A 21147-nucleotide genomic window follows, 5' to 3' on the forward strand; every position below is an offset into this window, starting at 1 on the left:
GATGTTTGTATCCAAGACGGATTCTCGCTATTACTGATTCTCTCCCGTGGCCACCTCCTCCTCGTCCATAATGATTGGGATTGCCAGCTGCAACCATGTTGTACCATCGTACAGATTTCCTTCCCATAGCTCATGGTAAGCCTTACCCTACTAGTTTTACACACAGGTGGGTACAGGAGCAGACGACTGCTGACTCCTGTTAGCTGGCTGAGAGCTTTCCCTTCCCATAGCTCATGGTAAGCCTTACCCTACTAGTTTTACACACAGGAGGGTACAGGAGCAGACGACTGCTGACTCCTGTTAGCTGGCTGAGAGCTTTCCCTTCCCATAGCTCATGGTAAGCCTTACCCTACTAGTTTTACACAGGAACACGACCCGGCAGTCGGGTTACAACCAGTTACCCATTTACTGCTGGGTGAACAGAGGCGAGCAGTTAAGGAATTGCGCCTACTCGTGCCTCCCTGGCTAGGATTCGAACCCAGACCACCCGGTGTGGTAGTTTATGATTCCCCATAGTAACTATGTACCTCATAACCCTCCCCTGAGCGGTGGTGCTCAGCTCCCCCCCCCCATAACAAGGAACGTTCCACAAATGATAGTACATATATCAACTATTGATCGAAGGTACAAACATGCGTTGATGTACACCCCCAAAATGTAAGCTTTAATCAATTATTTTTGTAGAGGACACGAGGAAGAAGGGAACAACCAAACCAAATTGTACTAAGCGTAATGTAGTACACATATGTACTAGGACGGGTTATGTAGGCTTAGAAGAGGTTGGGTTGTATAGTTAATGTTGCAATGTTTAGCTTGTACAACTGTAGTACAACAGTAGTACACACTGTGTAGTACTGTACACAGTGTGTACAGTAGTACACACTGTGTACAGTAGTACACACTGTGTACAGTAGTACACACTGTGTACAGTAGTACACACTGTGTACAGTAGTACACAGTGTACAGTAGTACACACTGTGTACAGTAGTACACAGTGTACAGTAGTACACACTATGTACAGTAGTACACAGTGTGTACAGTAGTACACACTGTGTACAGAACTCCAGAGTTCATTTAGCTAAACTTGTTGCAGCATTCATGAACTAGTTGTGTCATTGATGAGGTAGTTGTGTCATTGATGAGGTAGTTGTGTCATTGATGAGCTAGTTGTGTCATTGATGAGGTAGTTGTGTCATTGGTGAGGTAGTTGTGTCATTGATGAGGTAGTTGTGTCATTGATGAGGTAGTTGTGTCATTGATGAGGTAGTTGTGTCATTGATGAGGTAGTTGTGTCATTGGTGAGGTAGTGGTGTCATTGATGAGGTAGTGGTGTCATTGATGAGGTAGTGGTGTCATTGATGAGGTAGTGGTGTCATTGATGAGGTAGTTGTGTCATTGGTGAGGTAGTGGTGTCATTGATGAGGTAGTTGTGTCATTGATGAGGTAGTGGTGTCATTGATGAGGTAGTTGTGTCATTGATGAGGTAGTGGTGTCATTGATGAGGTAGTTGTGTCATTGGTGAGGTAGTGGTGTCATTGATGAGGTAGTGGTGTCATTGATGAGGTAGTGGTGTCATTGATGAGGTAGTTGTGTCATTGATGAGGTAGTGGTGTCATTGATGAGGTAGTTGTGTCATTGGTGAGGTAGTTGTGTCATTGATGAACTAGTTGTGTCATTGATGAGGTAGTTGTGTCATTGATGAGGTAGTTGTGTCATTGATGAGGTAGTTGTGTCATTGGTGAGCTAGTTGTGTCATTGATGAGGTAGTTGTGTCATTGGTGAGGTAGTTGTGTCATTGATGAACTAGTTGTGTCATTGATGAGGTAGTTGTGTCATTGGTGAGGTAGTTGTGTCATTGATGAACTAGTTGTGTCATTGATGAGGTAGTTGTGTCATTGATGAGGTAGTTGTGTCATTGATGAGGTAGTTGTGTCATTGGTGAGGTAGTTGTGTCATTGGTGAGGTAGTTGTGTCATTGATGAGGTAGTTGTGTCATTGATGAGGTAGTGGTGTCATTGATGAGGTAGTTGTGTCATTGGTGAGGTAGTTGTGTCATTGATGAACTAGTTGTGTCATTGATGAGGTAGTTGTGTCATTGATGAGGTAGTTGTGTCATTGATGAGGTAGTTGTGTCATTGGTGAGGTAGTTGTGTCATTGATGAACTAGTTGTGTCATTGATGAGGTAGTTGTGTCATTGATGAGGTAGTTGTGTCATTGATGAGGTAGTGGTGTCATTGATGAGGTAGTTGTGTCATTGGTGAGGTAGTTGTGTCATTGATGAGGTAGTTGTGTCATTGATGAGGTAGTGGTGTCATTGATGAGGTAGTTGTGTCATTGGTGAGGTAGTTGTGTCATTGATGAGGTAGTTGTGTCATTGATGAGGTAGTTGTGTCATTGATGAGGTAGTTGTGTCATTGGTGAGGTAGTTGTGTCATTGATGAGGTAGTTGTGTCATTGGTGAGGTAGTTGTGTCATTGGTGAGGTAGTTGTGTCATTGATGAGGTAGTTGTGTCATTGATGAGGTAGTGGTGTCATTGATGAGGTAGTTGCAAGAGTGGTGAACAAGTGATAGTGTCAAGACGGAGGAGGAGAATACAGTTTACCGAGCATGTTACATCACTATAGACGGACGTATTCCAGCCGCTGCTCTACACTTGGTAAACCAGGCAACTGGTCTACCAGGAGCTGGGCAACTCTCACGCCAGGACTACGGGGTCATCCACCCTAACGAAACCTCTACATCTTTTCCTCCCTCACGTGCCTTTGTTTTTACGTTTATTAAACACTTTATCGAAAGGGAAATCTACCCAACCATTTCTGTCCCAGGATCGAACCCAGGATTCCATATTGCGAGTCGAGAACGAAGGCAACTGCGCTAAGAGTTGAATCGTCAATATTTTATATACATACACGGGCGAAAATGTATACTATACATGATTATACACAAGTATGCACCAGGAGTGTGGTGTGTCTAGGGGGGGGGGGGATTCTGAAGCAGTGAGGTGGGCTCGAACACTCGTTCCTGGGCTTCACTTTCACCCCAAAGGATGAGTATGGGTGGTTCAACTGTCGGTCTGAGGCCATGGTGACGGATCAGCCAGGCTGTTGGTATATGCTGCCCGCATGCCCTCCTAGTCATAATCTCAACGCTTCAATACATTATTTTATTGAGGTGATTGGTTGCCCCTCCCCTCTCCCAATCCCACCTCCTCCAGTCCTCATGTGGCGATTGTGAAATCTTTCTCTGTTCCCGTGAGAACATTGTGAGAGCATTCTCCGTGTATTGAAGTCTCTTAAGTCCCAGTACTCTGTCTGGTGCCAGTTGTGTGTGTTTGGTGCCAGTTGTGTGTGGTGCCAGTTGACTGTGTGTGGTGCCAGTTGTGTGTGTTTGGTGCCAGTTGTGTGTGTTTGGTGCCAGTTGTGTGTGTTTGGTGCCAGTTGTGTTTGGTGCCAGTTGTGTGTGTTTGGTGCCAGTTGTGTGTGTTTGGTGCCAGTTGTGTGTGTTTGGTGCCAGTTGTGTGTGTTTGGTGCCAGTTGTGTTTGGTGCCAGTTGTGTGTGTTTGGTGCCAGTTGTGTGTGTTTGGTGCCAGTTGTGTGTGTTTGGTGCCAGTTGTGTTTGGTGCCAGTTGTGTATGTTTGGTGCCAGTTGACTGTGTGTGGTGCCAGTTGTGTGTTTGGTGCCAGTTGTGTGTGTTTGGTGCCAGTTGTGTGTGGTGCCAGTTGTGTGTGTTTGGTGCCAGTTGACTGTGTGTGGTGCCAGTTGTGTGTGTTTGGTGCCAGTTGTGTGTGGTGCCAGTTGTGTGTGTTTGGTGCCAGTTGACTGTGTGTGGTGCCAGTTGTGTGTGTTTAGTGCCAGTTGTGTGTGTTTGGTGCCAGTTGTGTGTGTTTGGTGCCAGTTGTGTGTTTGGTGCCAGTTGTGTGTGTTTGGTGCCAGTTGTGTGTGTTTGGTGCCAGTTGTGTGTGTGGTGCCAGTTGTGTGTGTTTGGTGCCAGTTGTGTGTGTTTGGTGCCAGTTGACTGTGTTTGGTGCCAGTTGACTGTGTTTGGTGCCAGTTGACTGTATTTGGTGCCAGTTGTGTGCGGTGCCAGTTGTGTGTGGTGCCAGTTGTGTGTGGTGCCAGTTGTGTGTGTTTGGTGCCAGTTGTGTGTGTTTGGTGCCAGTTGTGTGTGGTGCCAGTTGACTGTGTTTGGTGCCAGTTGTGTGTGGTGCCAGTTGTGTGTGGTGCCAGTTGTGTATGTTTGGTGCCAGTTGTGTGTGGTGCCAGTTGTGTGTGGTGCCAGTTGTGTGTGTTTCGTGCCAGTTGTGTGTGTTTGGTGCCAGTTGTGTGTGTTTGGTGCCAGTTGTGTGTGGTGCCAGTTGTGTGTGGTGCCAGTTGTGTGTGTTTGGTGCCAGTTGACTGTGTTTGGTGCCAGTTGACTGTGTTTGGTGCCAGTTGTGTGTGGTGCCAGTTGTGTGTGGTGCCAGTTGTGTGTGTTTGGTGCCAGTTGTGTGTGTTTGGTGCCAGTTGACTGTGTTTGGAGCCAGTTGACTGTGTTTGGAGCCAGTTGACTGTGTTTGGTGCCAGTTGACTGTGTTTGGTGCCAGTTGTGTGTGTTTGGTGCCAGTTGACTGTGTTTGGTGCCAGTTGACTGTGTTTGGTGCCAGTTGACTGTGTTTGGTGCCAGTTGTGTGTGTCTGGTGCCAGTTGTGTGTGTTTGGTGCCAGTTGTGTGTGTTTGGTGCCAGTTGACTGTGTTTGGTGCCAGTTGACTGTGTTTGGTGCCAGTTGACTGTGTTTGGTGCCAGTTGTGTGTGTCTGGTGCCAGTTGTGTGTGTTTGGTGCCAGTTGACTGTGTTTGGTGCCAGTTGACTGTGTTTGGTGCCAGTTGACTGTGTTTGGTGCCAGTTGACTGTGTTTGGTGCCAGTTGACTGTGTTTGGTGCCAGTTGACTGTGTTTGGTGCCAGTTGACTGTGTTTGGTGCCAGTTGACTGTGTTTGGTGCCAGTTGTCTGTGTTTGGTGCCAGTTGACTGTGTTTGGTGCCAGTTGACTGTGTTTGGTGCCAGTTGACTGTGTTTGGTGCCAGTTGTGTGTGTCTGGTGCCAGTTGTGTGTGTTTGGTGCCAGTTGTGTGTGGTGCCAGTTGTGTGTGTTTGGTGCCAGTTGACTGTGTGTGGTGCCAGTTGTGTGTGTTTGGTGCCAGTTGTGTGTGGTGCCAGTTGTGTGTGTTTGGTGCCAGTTGACTGTGTGTGGTGCCAGTTGTGTGTGTTTGGTGCCAGTTGTGTGTGTTTGGTGCCAGTTGTGTGTGTTTGGTGCCAGTTGTGTGTTTGGTGCCAGTTGTGTGTGTTTGGTGCCAGTTGTGTGTGGTGCCAGTTGTGTGTGTTTGGTGCCAGTTGACTGTGTGTGGTGCCAGTTGTGTGTGTTTGGTGCCAGTTGACTGTGTGTGGTGCCAGTTGTGTGTGTTTGGTGCCAGTTGTGTGTGGTGCCAGTTGTGTGTGTTTGGTGCCAGTTGACTGTGTGTGGTGGCAGTTGTGTGTGTTTGGTGCCAGTTGTGTGTGTGTGGTGCCAGTTGTGTGTGTTTGGTGCCAGTTGTGTGTGGTGCCAGTTGTGTGTGTGGTGCCAGTTGTGTGTGTTTGGTGCCAGTTGTGTGTGTGGTGCCAGTTGTGTGTGTTTGGTGCCAGTTGTGTGTGTTTGGTGCCAGTTGACTGTGTTTGGTGCCAGTTGACTGTGTTTGGTGCCAGTTGACTGTATTTGGTGCCAGTTGTGTGCGGTGCCAGTTGTGTGTGGTGCCAGTTGTGTGTGGTGCCAGTTGTGTGTTTGGTGCCAGTTGTGTGTGTTTGGTGCCAGTTGTGTGTGGTGCCAGTTGTGTGTGTTTGGTGCCAGTTGACTGTGTGTGGTGCCAGTTGTGTGTGTTTGGTGCCAGTTGTGTGTGGTGCCAGTTGTGTGTGTTTGGTGCCAGTTGACTGTGTGTGGTGCCAGTTGTGTGTGTTTGGTGCCAGTTGTGTGTGTTTGGTGCCAGTTGTGTGTGTTTGGTGCCAGTTGTGTGTTTGGTGCCAGTTGTGTGTGTTTGGTGCCAGTTGTGTGTGGTGCCAGTTGTGTGTGTTTGGTGCCAGTTGACTGTGTGTGGTGCCAGTTGTGTGTGTTTGGTGCCAGTTGACTGTGTGTGGTGCCAGTTGTGTGTGTTTGGTGCCAGTTGTGTGTGGTGCCAGTTGTGTGTGTTTGGTGCCAGTTGACTGTGTGTGGTGCCAGTTGTGTGTGTTTGGTGCCAGTTGTGTGTGTGTGGTGCCAGTTGTGTGTGTTTGGTGCCAGTTGTGTGTGGTGCCAGTTGTGTGTGTGGTGCCAGTTGTGTGTGTGGTGCCAGTTGTGTGTGTTTGGTGCCAGTTGTGTGTGTTTGGTGCCAGTTGACTGTGTTTGGTGCCAGTTGACTGTGTTTGGTGCCAGTTGACTGTATTTGGTGCCAGTTGTGTGCGGTGCCAGTTGTGTGTGGTGCCAGTTGTGTGTGGTGCCAGTTGTGTGTGTTTGGTGCCAGTTGTGTGTGTTTGGTGCCAGTTGTGTGTGGTGCCAGTTGACTGTGTTTGGTGCCAGTTGTGTGTGGTGCCAGTTGTGTGTGGTGCCAGTTGTGTGTGTTTGGTGCCAGTTGTGTGTGGTGCCAGTTGTGTGTGGTGCCAGTTGTGTGTGTTTCGTGCCAGTTGTGTGTGTTTGGTGCCAGTTGTGTGTGTTTGGTGCCAGTTGTGTGTGGTGCCAGTTGTGTGTGGTGCCAGTTGTGTGTGTTTGGTGCCAGTTGACTGTGTTTGGTGCCAGTTGACTGTGTTTGGTGCCAGTTGTGTGTGGTGCCAGTTGTGTGTGGTGCCAGTTGTGTGTGTTTGGTGCCAGTTGTGTGTGTTTGGTGCCAGTTGACTGTGTTTGGAGCCAGTTGACTGTGTTTGGAGCCAGTTGACTGTGTTTGGTGCCAGTTGACTGTGTTTGGTGCCAGTTGTGTGTGTTTGGTGCCAGTTGACTGTGTTTGGTGCCAGTTGACTGTGTTTGGTGCCAGTTGACTGTGTTTGGTGCCAGTTGTGTGTGTCTGGTGCCAGTTGTGTGTGTTTGGTGCCAGTTGTGTGTGTTTGGTGCCAGTTGACTGTGTTTGGTGCCAGTTGACTGTGTTTGGTGCCAGTTGACTGTGTTTGGTGCCAGTTGTGTGTGTCTGGTGCCAGTTGTGTGTGTTTGGTGCCAGTTGACTGTGTTTGGTGCCAGTTGACTGTGTTTGGTGCCAGTTGACTGTGTTTGGTGCCAGTTGACTGTGTTTGGTGCCAGTTGACTGTGTTTGGTGCCAGTTGACTGTGTTTGGTGCCAGTTGACTGTGTTTGGTGCCAGTTGACTGTGTTTGGTGCCAGTTGTCTGTGTTTGGTGCCAGTTGACTGTGTTTGGTGCCAGTTGACTGTGTTTGGTGCCAGTTGACTGTGTTTGGTGCCAGTTGTGTGTGTCTGGTGCCAGTTGTGTGTGTTTGGTGCCAGTTGATTGTGTTTGGTGCCAGTTGTCTGTGTTTGGTGCCAGTTGAGTGTGTTTGGTGCCAGTTGTGTGTGTTTGGTGCCAGTTGTGTGTGTTTGGTGCCAGTTGTGTGTGGTGCCAGTTGTGTGTGGTGCCAGTTGTGTGTGGTGCCAGTTGTGTGTGTTTGGTGCCAGTTGTGTGTGTTTGGTGCCAGTTGACTGTGTTTGGTGCCAGTTGACTGTGTTTGGTGCCAGTTGACTGTGTTTGGTGCCAGTTGTGTGTGTTTGGTGCCAGTTGACTGTGTTTGGTGCCAGTTGTGTGTGTTTGGTGCCAGTTGTGTGTGTTTGGTGCCAGTTGTGTGTGTTTGGTGCCAGTTGTGTGTGTTTGGTGCCAGTTGTGTGTGTCTGGTGCCAGTTGTGTGTGTTTGGTGCCAGTTGACTGTGTTTGGTGCCAGTTGTGTGTGTGTTTGGTGCCAGTTGTGTGTGTTTGGTGCCAGTTGACTGTGTTTGGTGCCAGTTGTGTGTGTTTGGTGCCAGTTGTGTGTGTTTGGTGCCAGTTGACTGTGTTTGGTGCCAGTTGTGTGTGTTTGGTGCCAGTTGTGTGTGTTTGGTGCCAGTTGTGTGTGTTTGGTGCCAGTTGTGTGTGTTTGGTGCCAGTTGTGTGTGTCTGGTGCCAGTTGTGTGTGTTTGGTGCCAGTTGACTGTGTTTGGTGCCAGTTGACTGTGTTTGGTGCCAGTTGTGTGTGTTTGGTGCCAGTTGTGTGTGTTTGGTGCCAGTTGTGTGTGTTTGGTGCCAGTTGTGTGTGTTTGGTGCCAGTTGTGTGTGTTTGGTGCCAGTTGTGTGTGTTTGGTGCCAGTTGTGTGTGTTTGGTGCCAGTTGTGTGTGTCTGGTGCCAGTTGTGTGTGTTTGGTGCCAGTTGACTGTGTTTGGTGCCAGTTGACTGTGTCTGGTGCCAGTTGTGTTTGGTGCCAGTTGTGTGTGTGTTTGGTGCCAGTTGTGTGTGTGTTTGGTGCCAGTTGACTGTGTTTGGTGCCAGTTGACTGTGTCTGGTGCCAGTTGTGTCTGGTGCCAGTTGTGTTTGGTGCCAGTTGTGTTAGGTGCCAGTTGACTGTGTTTGGTGCCAGTTGTGTTTGGTGCCAGTTGACTGTGTTTGGTGCCAGTTGTGTTTGGTGCCAGTTGTGTTTGGTGCCAGTTGTGTGTGTTTGGTGCCAGTTGACTGTGTTTGGTGCCAGTTGTGTTTGGTGCCAGTTGTGTGTGTTTGGTGCCAGTTGACTGTGTCTGGTGCCAGTTGTGTGTGTGTTTGGTGCCAGTTGACTGTGTCTGGTGCCAGTTGTGTTTGGTGCCAGTTGTGTTTGGTGCCAGTTGTGTGTGTTTGGTGCCAGTTGACTGTGTCTGGTGCCAGTTGTGTGTGTGTTTGGTGCCAGTTGACTGTGTCTGGTGCCAGTTGTGTGTGTGTTTGGTGCCAGTTGACTGTGTCTGGTGCCAGTTGTGTTTGGTGCCAGTTGTGTTTGGTGCCAGTTGTGTGTGTGTTTGGTGCCAGTTGACTGTGTCTGGTGCCAGTTGTGTGTGTGTTTGGTGCCAGTTGACTGTGTCTGGTGCCAGTTGTGTGTGTGTTTGGTGTGAGTTGACTGTGTCTGGTGCCAGTTGTGTTTGGTGCTAGTTGTGTGTGTGTTTGGTGCCAGTTGACTGTGTCTGGTGCCAGTTGTGTTTGGTGCCAGTTGTGTGTGTGTTTGGTGCCAGTTGACTGTGTCTGGTGCCAGTTGTGTGTGTGTTTGGTGCCAGTTGACTGTGTCTGGTGCCAGTTGTGTTTGGTGCCAGTTGACAGTGTTTGGTGCCAGTTGTGTCTGGTGCCAGTTGTGTTTGGTGCCAGTTGACTGTGTTTGGTGCCAGTTGTGTCTGGTGCCAGTTGTGTTTGGTGCCAGTTGACTGTGTTTGGTGCCAGTTGTGTTTGGTGCCAGTTGTGTTTGGTGCCAGTTGACTGTGTTTGGTGCCAGTTGTGTTTGGTGCCAGTTGTGTGTGTGTTTGGTGCCAGTTGACTGTGTTTGGTGCCAGTTGTGTTTGGTGCCAGTTGTGTGTGTGTTTGGTGCCAGTTGACTGTGTTTGGTGCCAGTTGTGTTTGGTGCCAGTTGTGTTTGGTGCCAGTTGACTGTGTTTGGTGCCAGTTGACTGTGTGTGTGGTGCCAGTTGTGTTTGGTGCCAGTTGACTGTGTTTGGTGCCAGTTGACTGTGTGTGGTGCCAGTTGACTGTGTGTGGTGCCAGTTGACTGTGTGTGGTGCCAGTTGTGTGTGTGTGTGGTGCCAGTTGTGTGTGTTTGGTGCCAGTTGACTGTGTGTGGTGCCAGTTGACTGTGTTTGGTGCCAGTTGACTGTGTTTGGTGCCAGTTGACTGTGTGTGGTGCCAGTTGACTGTGTTTCGTGCCAGTTGTGTGTGTGTGTGGTGCCAGTTGTGTGTGTTTGGTGCCAGTTGACTGTGTGTGGTGCCAGTTGACTGTGTTTGGTGCCAGTTGACTGTGTTTGGTGCCAGTTGACTGTGTGTGGTGCCAGTTGTGTGTGTGTGTGGTGCCAGTTGACTGTGTTTGGTGCCAGTTGACTGTGTGTGGTGCCAGTTGTGTGTGTGTGTGGTGCCAGTTGACTGTGTGTGGTGCCAGTTGTGTTTGGTGCCAGTTGACTGTGTTTGGTGCCAGTTGACTGTGTGTGGTGCCAGTTGACTGTGTGTGGTGCCAGTTGACTGTGTGGTGCCAGTTGACTGTGTGTGGTGCCAGTTGACTGTGTGTGGTGCCAGTTGACTGTGTTTGGTGCCAGTTGACTGTGTTTGGTGCCAGTTGACTGTGTTTGGTGCCAGTTGACTGTGTTTGGTGCCAGTTGACTGTGTGTGGTGCCAGTTGACTGTGTGTGGTGCCAGTTGACTGTGTTTGGTGCCAGTTGACTGTGTTTGGTGCCAGTTGACTGTGTTTGGTGCCAGTTGACTGTGTGTGGTGGCAGTTGACTATGTGTGGTGCCAGTTGCTGGGCTTGCAGTAGTCACTGTGTGTGGTGCCAGTTGCTGGGCTTGCAGTAGTCACTGTGTGTGGTGCCAGTTGCTGGGCTTGCAGTAGTCACTGTGTGTGGTGCCAGTTGCTGGGCTTGCAGTAGTCACTGTGTGTGGTGCCAGTTGCTGGGCTTGCAGTAGTCACTGTGTGTGGTGCCAGTTGCTGGGCTTGCAGTAGTCACTGTGTGTGGTGCCAGTTGCTGGGCTTGCAGTAGTCACTGTGTGTGGTGCCAGTTGCTGGGCTTGCAGTAGTCACTGTGTGTGGTGCCAGTTGCTGGGCTTGCAGTAGTCACTGTGTGTGGTGCCAGTTGCTGGGCTTGCAGTAGTCACTGTGTGTGGTGCCAGTTGCTGGGCTTGCAGTAGTCACTGTGTGTGGTGCCAGTTGCTGGGCTTGCAGTAGTCACTGTGTGTGGTGCCAGTTGCTGGGCTTGCAGTAGTCACTGTGTGTGGTGCCAGTTGCTGGGCTTGCAGTAGTCACTGTGTGTGGTGCCAGTTGCTGGGCTTGCAGTAGTCACTGTGTGTGGTGCCAGTTGCTGGGCTTGCAGTAGTCACTGTGTGTGGTGCCAGTTGCTGGGCTTGCAGTAGTCACTGTGTGTAGTGTTACCGCAGGAAGTGTCACGTTGAGGCCATATTATTAAACAACAAATCAAAACTGTTTAAAGAAATCTTTGAAATTTTAGTGTAGTGTGCGCGCGCGCGCGTGTGTGCGTCCATGTTTGTATGTGTGTACTCACCTACTTATTCTTGAGGGGGGTTGGGCTTTGGCTCTTTGGTCCCGCCTCTCAACTGTCAATTAACAGGTGTACAGGTTCATATCTACACTTGAAACTGTGTATGGAGTCAGCCTCCACCACATCACTGCCTAATGCATTCCACCTGTTAATTACTCTGACACTGAAAAAGTTCCTTCTAACGTCTCTGTGGCTCATGTGGGTACTCAGTCTCCACCTGTGTCCCCTTGTTCGCGTCCCACCCGTGTTAAACTATATATCCTTATCTACCCCGTGTCAATTCCTCATAGAATTTTGTAGGTAGTGATCATTTCTCCCCTTACTCTTCTGTCACCAGGGACGTGATGTTTACCGCCCTTATTCTTTCCTTGTAGCTCATACCTCACAGTTCCGGGACAAGTCTGGTGGCATACCTCAGAATCTGTTCAGGTGTGTGTGTGTGTGTGTGTGTGTGTGTGTGCGTGTGTGTGTGCGTGTGTGTGTGCGTGTGTGTGTGCGTGCGTGTGTGCGTGCGTGTGTGTGTGTGTGTGTGCGTGTGAGTGCGGGCAAGAGGGCCGCGCAGCATACTTCACGGGTATATTAATGCCGCGACATAAGCTGTGATTGCGTGTAACTCTTACCATGTAGTTACAACCACAAACTACCGCCTCGAGCAGGTGAACCCCTGCAGGATGGTTGGCTGCTTGCTCACCAGGGGGCCGGCCCCCATGTTGCCCAACCACCCCCACCAACACTTGCGAAACCAGCACATCTTTCCCCCTACCAAGACGGTTTACTCTAGTTCTCCCTATCATTTATTAAACACTTTATCAACTAACAGAGTGCCATACACCCCTCCCCCCCCACCAAAGGTGCCACCTCCGTGATGACACTGGTGTCAGAGGTGGCACTGGTGACAGGTGGCACTGGTGACAGAGGTGGCACTGGTGTCAGAGGTGGCACTGGTGACAGAGGTGGCACTGGTGGCACCAACAGGCCGCTGTTGCAACAATAGGGGGGCAGTAACAACCTGTTCACTCAGCAAGTGGATTGGTTTTCTTCTTATTAATGGTTCCTTTTGATCTGTTTTCTTTCTCGTGACCATTGTCGCAGTTTGATGGTGTCGGCCTCCCTCACCACAATGGAAAATGGGTAAATAATAGAAAATGGGTAAATAATAGAAAATGGGTAAATAATGGAAAATGGGTAAATAATGAAAATGGGTAAATACTAGAAAATGGGTAAATAATAGAAAATGGGTAAATAATAGAAAATGGGTAAATAATAGAAAATGGGTAAATAATAGAAAATGGGTAAATAATGAAAATGGGTAAATAATGGAAAATGGGTAAATAATGGAAAATGGGTAAATATGGAAAATGGGTAAATAATGGAAAATGGGTAAATAATGGAAAATGGGTAAATAATGGAAAATGGGTAAATAATGGAAAATGGGTAAATAATGGAAAATGGGTAAATAATGGAAAACTGGTAAATAATGGAAAATGGGTAAATAATGGAAAAAGGGTAAATAATGGATAATGGGTAAATAGAAAATGGGTAAATAATAGAAAAGGACGAAGTAGTACTGTAGTCGAAATTGTCGAAAGATGTAGAGATTTCGTAAGTGCCTCTTGGTCGTGGGCTCCGGGTGAACAGAAGCATGAGGTGTAAGGTTCCCCCAGGCCAACTACTGACCTTGGCCAAGACGCTACCCACGACTCCCTGGCACCTGCTTACTGCGTCAAGTGATAGAAAACGTGCCTAACCGGTTCTGTCCCGCTTGGGATTCGAAACCGGAATTTCCTCAGAGTTATAATTACTAACATAACCAGTATACCTTGAGTTGGTTTCGGGGCTTAGTGTACCCGCGGCCCGGTCGTCGACCAGGCCTCCTGGTTGCTGGACTGGTCAACCAGGCTGTTGGACGCGGCTGCTCACAGCCTGGTTGATCAGGTATTCTTTGGAGGTGTTTGTCAAGTTCTCTCTTGAACACTGTGAGGGGTCGGCCAGTTATGCCCCTTATGTGTAGTGGAAGCGTGTTGAACAGTCTCGGGCCTCTGATGTTGATAGTTCTCTCTTGGACACTGTGAGGGGTCGGCCAGTTATGTCCCTTATGTGTAGTGGAAGCGTGTTGAACAGTCTCGGGCCTCTGATGTTGATAGTTCTCTCTTGAACACTGTGAGGGGTCGGCCAGTTATGTCCCTTATGTGTAGTGGAAGCGTGTTGAACAGTCTCGGGCCTCTGATGTTGATAGTTCTCTCTTGAACACTGTGAGGGGTCGGCCAGTTATGCCCCTTATGTGTAGTGGAAGCGTGTTGAACAGTCTCGGGCCTCTGATGTTGATAGTTCTCTCTTGAACACTGTGAGGGGTCGGCCAGTTATGTCCCTTATGTGTAGTGGAAGCGTGTTGAACAGTCTCGGGCCTCTGATGTTGATAGTTCTCTCTTGAACACTGTGAGGGGTCGGCCAGTTATGTCCCTTATGTGTAGTAGAAGCGTGTTGAACAGTCTCGGGCCTCTGATGTTGATAGTTCTCTCTTGAACACTGTGAGGGGTCGGCCAGTTATGCCCCTTATGTGTAGTGGAAGCGTGTTGAACAGCCTCGGGCCTCTGATGTTGATAGTTCTCTCTTGAACACTGTGAGGGATCGGCCAGTTATGTCCCTTATGTGTAGTGGAAGCGTGTTGAACAGTCTCGGGCCTCTGATGTTGATAGTTCTCTCTTGAACACTGTGAGGGGTCGGCCAGTTATGTCCCTTATGTGTAGTGGAAGCGTGTTGAACAGTCTCGGGCCTCTGATGTTGATAGTTCTCTCTTGAACACTGTGAGGGGTCGGCCAGTTATGTCCCTTATGTGTAGTAGAAGCGTGTTGAACAGTCTCGGGCCTCTGATGTTGATAGTTCTCTCTTGAACACTGTGAGGGGTCTGCCAGTTATGTCCCTTATGTGTAGTGGAAGCGTGTTGAACAGTCTCGGGCCTCTGATGTTGATAGTTCTCTCTTGAACACTGTGAGGGGTCTGCCAGTTATGTCCCTTATGTGTAGTGGAAGCGTGTTGAACAGTCTTGGGCCTCTGATGTTGATAGTTCTTTCTTGAACACTGTGAGGGGTCGGCCAGTTATGTGTAGTGGAAGCGTGTTGAACAGTCTCGGGCCTCTGATGTTGATAGTTCTCTCTTGAACACTGTGAGGGGTCGGCCAGTTATGTGTAGTGGAAGCGTGTTGAACAGTCTCGGGCCTCTGATGTTGATAGTTCTCTCTTGAACACTGTGAGGGGTCGGCCAGTTATGTGTAGTGGAAGCGTGTTGAACAGTCTCGGGCCTCTGATGTTGATAGAGTTCTCTCTCAGAGTACCTGTTGCACCTCTGCTTTTCAACGGGGGTATTCTGCACATCCTGCCATGCCTTCTGGTCTCATGTGATGTTATTTCTGTGTGCAGGTTTGGGACCAGCCCCTCTAATATTTTCTACGTGTAAATTATTATGTATCTCTCCCGCCTGCGCTCAAGAGAAGACAGATTTAGGCTCTTTAGTCGGTCCCAATAGTTAAGATGTTTTACTGAGTGGATTCTAGCAGTAAAGGATCTATCTCTGCACGCTCTCCAGGTCAGCAATTTCTCCAGCTTTGAAAGGAGCTGTCATTGTGCAGCAGTACTCCACTCTAGAGAGCACAAGCGTTTTGAAAAGTATCATCATCGGTATAGCATCTCTAGTGTGAAAGGTTCTTGTTATCCAACCTGTCATTTTTCTTGCAGTTGTGACGTCTACTTTATTGTGTTCTTTAAAGGTAAGGTCTTCCGACATGAGTACACCCAGATCCTTTACATTGCCTTTTCGTTCTATGTTATGATTTGCCTGAGTTTTGTACGTGGTTTCCGTTTTTATATTTTCATTTTTTCCATAGCGCATGAGCTGGAACTTATCTTCGTTAAACACCATATTATTTTCTGTAGCTCATAGAAAGACCTGATCTACATCTGACTGGAGGTTTGCCGTGTCCTCTATGTTGTCTACTCTCATGAAGATCCTAGTGTCATCTGCAAAGGATGATACAGTGCTATAGGTTGTGTTCTGGTCTATGTCCGATATGAGGATGAGAAAAAGTACTGGAGCAAGCACAGTACCCTGGGGGACTGAGCTCTTCACGGTTGATGGGCTGGATTTTATTTTGTTGACTATTACACATTGGGTTCTGTCAGTCAGGAAATTATAGACCCATCTGTCTATTTTCCCGGTAATTCCTTTTGAACGCATTTTGTGTGTAATAACACCTTGATCACATTTGTCAAAGGCTTTTGCGAAATCTGTGTAAATTACATCAGCGTTTTGTTTGTCTAATGCCATATCATAGTGGTCCAGCAACTGTGACAGGCAAGAGCACCCTGTTCTGAAACCATGTTGTCCGGGGTTATGGAGATGCTGTGATTCCATGTATTTTGTGATCTTAGCACTCTCTCAAAAATGTTTATGATGTGCGATGTTAGTGCTATCGGTCTGTAATTTTTTGCCTCTGCCTTATTTCCTCCTTTATGGAGTGGTGCTATCTCTGCTGTTTTTAGTATGTCAGGGATAACGCCAGTATCTAGGCTTTGTCTCCACAGAATGTGAAGGGCCTGCGATAGTGTTTTTTTACAGTTGTTGATTAATTAGTAATTATACTGACTGCACCAACGACGTCATCTTATGTCAGCCCTCGTGGCGGGCTCCTGACGTCACAGTACCATGGGGGGTAAACAATTCTTCCAGCAATTCAAATCCACCAATAATGGTGAGCTTCGCTGGTGATTGGAGGAGAGTGCTCTCGTTTCGACAAATGAAAAGGAGTTTACTTGGCCCAATATGTGTTGTTGGCGGTTCTGCTGTGTTTGTTTCCAACTTTAATAATCTTTGTTCTGTGTTTCTACTCGCTGGCAACACCTTAATGCCTTGAACAATGTTTTCATATTTTTTTTCCTAGCATGCCATTTAGGTACGCGTGCCATAGGTTCGCCTAGACCAACTACTGACCTTTCCTAGGATACCATCCATAGTAGTTGCCCTATTACCTATTTAATGCTAGGTGAACAGAGGTATCATGCGCAAGCTTCCCTGAGACAAACTACTGACTTTTGTACAGAATGCAACCCTCAACAGTTGCCTATCTCCCGGGTACCTATTTACTGAACATGGACATCAGGTGAAAGACAAGGCCTCTGTCCTGCGGCGGGAATCGAACCCCGGAGGTTTGTGTTGCGACACTACCGGAAAGAAGATTATCAAGGAGCTTGTTTTAGGTGGGAACCCCCAAGTCTCTTGAAGATGAGTCAGGTGTGTGTTATGACACGTGTTTCCTGGTGGACGGGTGGTGAGGCAGGTGTGTGTTATGACACGTGTGTCCTGGTGGACGGGTGTGAGGCAGGGGTGTGTTATGACACGTGTGTCCTGGTGGACGGGTGGTGAGGCAGGTGTGTGTTGTGACACATGTGTCCTGGTGGACGGGTGGTGAGGCAGGTGTGTGTTATGACACATGTGTCCTGGTGGACGGGTGGTGAGGCAGGTGTGTGTTGTGACACATGTGTCGTGGTGGACGAGTGTGAGGAGACACATGAAGCAGGTCATGTGTCACGCCAGACCTGTGGACACATGATACATCTGTTGGTCTCTCTCTGGCCTGTTGCTCCTTCTTCACTACCATGCTCCCTCATGCTCCTCCCTCCCCCCCTCACCCACGCTCCTCCCTCCCTCCCTCACCCACGCTCCTCCCTCCCTCCCTCACCCACGCTCCTCCCTCCCTCCCTCACTCACGCTCCTCCCTCCCTCCCTCACTCACGCTCCTCCCTCCCTCCCTCACTCACGCTCCTCCCTCCCTCCCTCACTCACGCTCCTCCCTCCCTCCCTCACTCACGCTCCTCCCTCCCTCCCTCACTCACGCTCCTCCCTCCCTCCCTCACTCACGCTCCTCCCTCCCTCCCTCACTCACGCTCCTCCCTCCCTCCCTCACCCACACTCCTCCCTCCCTCCCTCACTCACGCTCCTCCCTCCCTCCCTCACCTATGAGTACAAGGAGCTGGGATATGAGGACAAGGAGCTGGAATATGAGGACAAGGAGCTGGGATATGAGGACAAGGAGCTGGGATATGAGGACAAGGAGCTGGGATATGAGGACAAGGAGCTGGGATATGAGGACAAGGAGCTGGGGTATGAGGACAAGGAGCTGGGATATGAGGACAAGGAGCTGGGGTATGAGGACAAGGAGCTGGGATATGAGGACAAGGAGCTGGGATATGAGGACAAGGAGCTGGAATATGAGGACAAGGAGCTGGGATATGAGGACAAGGAGCTGGGATATGAGGACAAGGAGCTGGGATATGAGGACAAGGAGCTGGGATATGAGGACAAGGAGCTGGAATATGAGGACAAGGAGCTGGGATATAAGAACAAGGAGCTGGAATATGAGGACAAGGAGCTGGGATATGAGGACAAGGAGCTGGGATATAAGAACAAGGAGCTGGAATATGAGGACAAGGAGCTGGGATATGAGGACAAGGAGCTGGGATATAAGAACAAGGAGCTGGAATATGAGGACAAGGAGCTGGGATATGAGGACAAGGAGCTGGAATATGAGGACAAGGAGCTGGGATATGAGGACAAGGAGCTGGGATATGAGGACAAGGAGCTGGGATATGAGGACAAGGAGCTGGGATATAAGAACAAGGAGCTGGAATATGAGGACAAGGAGCTGGGATATGAGGACAAGGAGCTGGGATATAAGAACAAGGAGCTGGAATATGAGGACAAGGAGCTGGAATATGAGGACAAGGAGCTGGGATATGAGGACAAGGAGCTGGGATATAAGAACAAGGAGCTGGAATATGAGGACAAGGAGCTGGAATATGAGGACAAGGAGCTGGGATATGAGGACAAGGAGCTGGGATATAAGAACAAGGAGCTGGAATATGAGGACAAGGAGCTGGGATATGAGGACAAGGAGCTGGGATATGAGGACAAGGAGCTGGGATATGAGGACAAGGAGCTGGGATATAAGAACAAGGAGCTGGAATATGAGGACAAGGAGCTGGGATATAAGAACAAGGAGCTGGGATATGAGGACAAGGAGCTGGGATATAAGAACAAGGAGCTGGGATATGAGGACAAGGAGCTGGGATATAAGAACAAGGAGCTGGGATATGAGGACAAGGAGCTGGGATATAAGAACAAGGAGCTGGGATATGAGGACAAGGAGCTGGGATATAAGAACAAGGAGCTGGGATATGAGGACAAGGAGCTGGAATATTTATTTATTTATTTATATACAAGAAGGTACATTGGGTTAGAGAATACATAGCATGGTATTTCAAGTTCAAGTTCAAGTATGTTTATTGAGACAAGAAAAAAATACATCTCAAAGGGATAGAGTAGCTTAGGCTATTTCTACCCCCCTCTACTTCAAGTCCCTCAAGGGGCGCACAAATTCAGTGAGTACAGATACACAAATCACAATACAACATTTAACATTGCATATTAATATAGTAAGTGTTACAATCATTGGGGCAAAATTCTTGTAGTTCCTAAGTATTCTGTCTATCATATCATTATCACACATCCAAACAATTTGAAGTGGTACACTACTTATTTCCTTATTTCTATGGTTATCCATAATTTGACACTTTAATACATAATGGTCTTCCAAGTTCAAGTAGGTTTATTGAGACAAGTTAAAAAAAAAAAAAAATCAAAGATTAGCTTAGGCTATTTCTACCCCTTCCCATACTTCAAGTCCCTCAAGGGGCGCACAAATTCAGTGAGTACAAATACAAGAATCCCATGTAACATATCAGGTTAATATAGTACTATCTAAGAGTATAATAGTGTACATCCACCGCACTAGATTTTAACCCATTAACGCTCCAAGATAATATTCTCACTCTACTTTCATCCATGATTTAATAAAACTACCTTTGCCCTGTCTGTCACATTCCATGAGATACGAGATTTTCTCAGACAGACTCTCCCAACACTGTAACATTTCTGCTTTCTCCTCATTTGCACAACAGCTACTAGCATCAAAGGTGATCTTATTCATATCTAATTTCTTTCTTATTTCTCTATACCGTTTTACTTTAACCTTTGTTTCGACATTTGTCACTACAGAAGGTTGAACGCTAACACTACTAGAAAGTTCATTTTCCTGACTATCCTCTATCATCAATACGTCATGTTCTTCCTTACTTTCTTCAACGCACATTTCACGTCCTGTTTCACTTTCCACTTCACGTCCTATTTCACTTTCCATTTCACGTCCTGTTTGACTTTCCATTTCACGTCCTGTTTCACTTTCCATTTCACGTCCTGTTTCACTTTCCATTTCACGTCCTGTTTGGCTTTTCATTTCACGTCCTGTTTGGCTTTCCATTTCACGTCCTGTTTGGCTTTCCATTTCACGTCCTGTTTGGCTTTCCATTTCACGTCCTGTTTCACTTTCCATTTCACGTCCTGTTTCACTTTCCATTTCACGTCCTGTTTCACTTTCCACTTCACGTCCTGTTTCACCACCATCTTCACCCCGTCTACCCCCCATAGTTAATTTTTCTAATGCCTCAATCCTCTTTTCTAGTTTTTTTAGATATTCCAATATTTGAGTTCCAACCTCAGAGTTCACTATATTGACCTGAACCTTGTTTCCACAAGGTTTAATTTTTTCAGCTGCATTTCCTACTTTCCCTAGGCTCGCCTTAATTGTCTCTGTTCCTTTCTCCCACACATTGTTCATAGGCGCTGTCATTGGCTTCCAACTGTTTCCTCCATGTTCCTGCTGCACAATCTTTCCTTCCTTCGAGGATACATCTATCCTGCTTGTAGCACCCGTCCTCGAGTCTCTCAGATGAGGCTTCATGCGACATAGATAGGAACCAGCATTGTGGCTTCCTCGACAATTGCAACAAGATGGGACGATTTTTTCACCGTTTTTAATCTTGACTCTACACTCTCGAGAGTCGTGTTTCTTACCACAGTACCGACACCTGGAGTCAAACTGGCATTTCCAAGCCATATGTCCCCAACGAGAACACTTCATGCATAATATGGGCTCCTCAATGTATTTTACAACTTTCCTGTAGCCTAGTCCTTGCACAAAAATTCTTTCTGGAGCCTCACCCTTTACCAAGGCAACAACCTGGCTTTGTTTTTCACCACGAACACTGTTCCTCTTTGCCCAAACAACACTATCATTGTTGAGCAATAGATAATCAGGATCCAAATAAGTTGGATACTTAAACACTATGACCTTGGTGTACATCATACCTTTTTCCGGAGTAACCATCACAATATTCTCAAACCCATCCTTCGTTAGGTGTTCCACGGCCTCCTCTGTCCCAACTGTTATATAGGGCCGGTGAAGACCCTCCTTGAATAGTGGTTCATATTCAAAAAACTCCTTAGCCAAACGAACCGTCCACTCCAGCTTTTGATGGAAATTCAGTTGACATGCTGTAGGGAACAACAGCCTCTTCCTTCCATTAGTCTGCATCTCCCTCGTCCTGCTGAGCATGTCTTCATTTTTTGGTCTCTTTGTTATTTCCTCCTCACTGTCTTCGTCTCGCTGTCTTTGAATATTTCTCCGTTTATATCTGTTTACTACTGCTTGATACGGCCTAGTATCATCCTGTCTGCCATCCCCACTGTCACACTCTCCAGGCCCAGTACAGGATCTTCCATCACCTAGGCAGACCGCCTCAGCCATTTCCTCGATACACAAAGGCACTGTATCACTGCAACAGTCGAGAACAAATTCACAACATCTAGCTGCAGCAGCCACGTGCAAACACGAAGATGCGGAGCAACACGTCCTCCTCGCATCATGCAGCAGACCGCACTGAGCATGGTATTTACACTCTTGTAAAGCCACTAGTACGCGCAGCGTTTCGGGCAGGTCCTTAATCTAACAGATAATTTTAAGTAGGTAAATTCTAGCAGAATTAATAAAATGATAA

General features: G+C 47.9%; 1 protein-coding gene across 2 annotated transcripts in view; it reads left to right on the top strand.

Annotated features, from left to right (window-relative positions):
• The window catches only part of LOC123757453 (membrane progestin receptor gamma), a 55929-nt gene that overhangs the window by 18140 nt on the left and 16642 nt on the right, over positions 1-21147 (top strand). The window contains exon 1 of one of the 2 annotated variants that reach the window (XM_069327259.1): positions 13026-13138. The exons of the other annotated variant lie outside the window; for it this stretch is intronic. The gene's annotated coding sequence lies outside the window, so the exon portion shown is untranslated. Of the gene's footprint in view, positions 1-13025; positions 13139-21147 lie in introns of those variants that run through there. 2 annotated transcript variants of the gene reach the window in all.

This window comes from Procambarus clarkii, chromosome 19, assembly GCF_040958095.1.
Source record: "Procambarus clarkii isolate CNS0578487 chromosome 19, FALCON_Pclarkii_2.0, whole genome shotgun sequence".
Taxonomy (NCBI): Eukaryota; Metazoa; Arthropoda; class Malacostraca; order Decapoda; family Cambaridae; genus Procambarus; species Procambarus clarkii.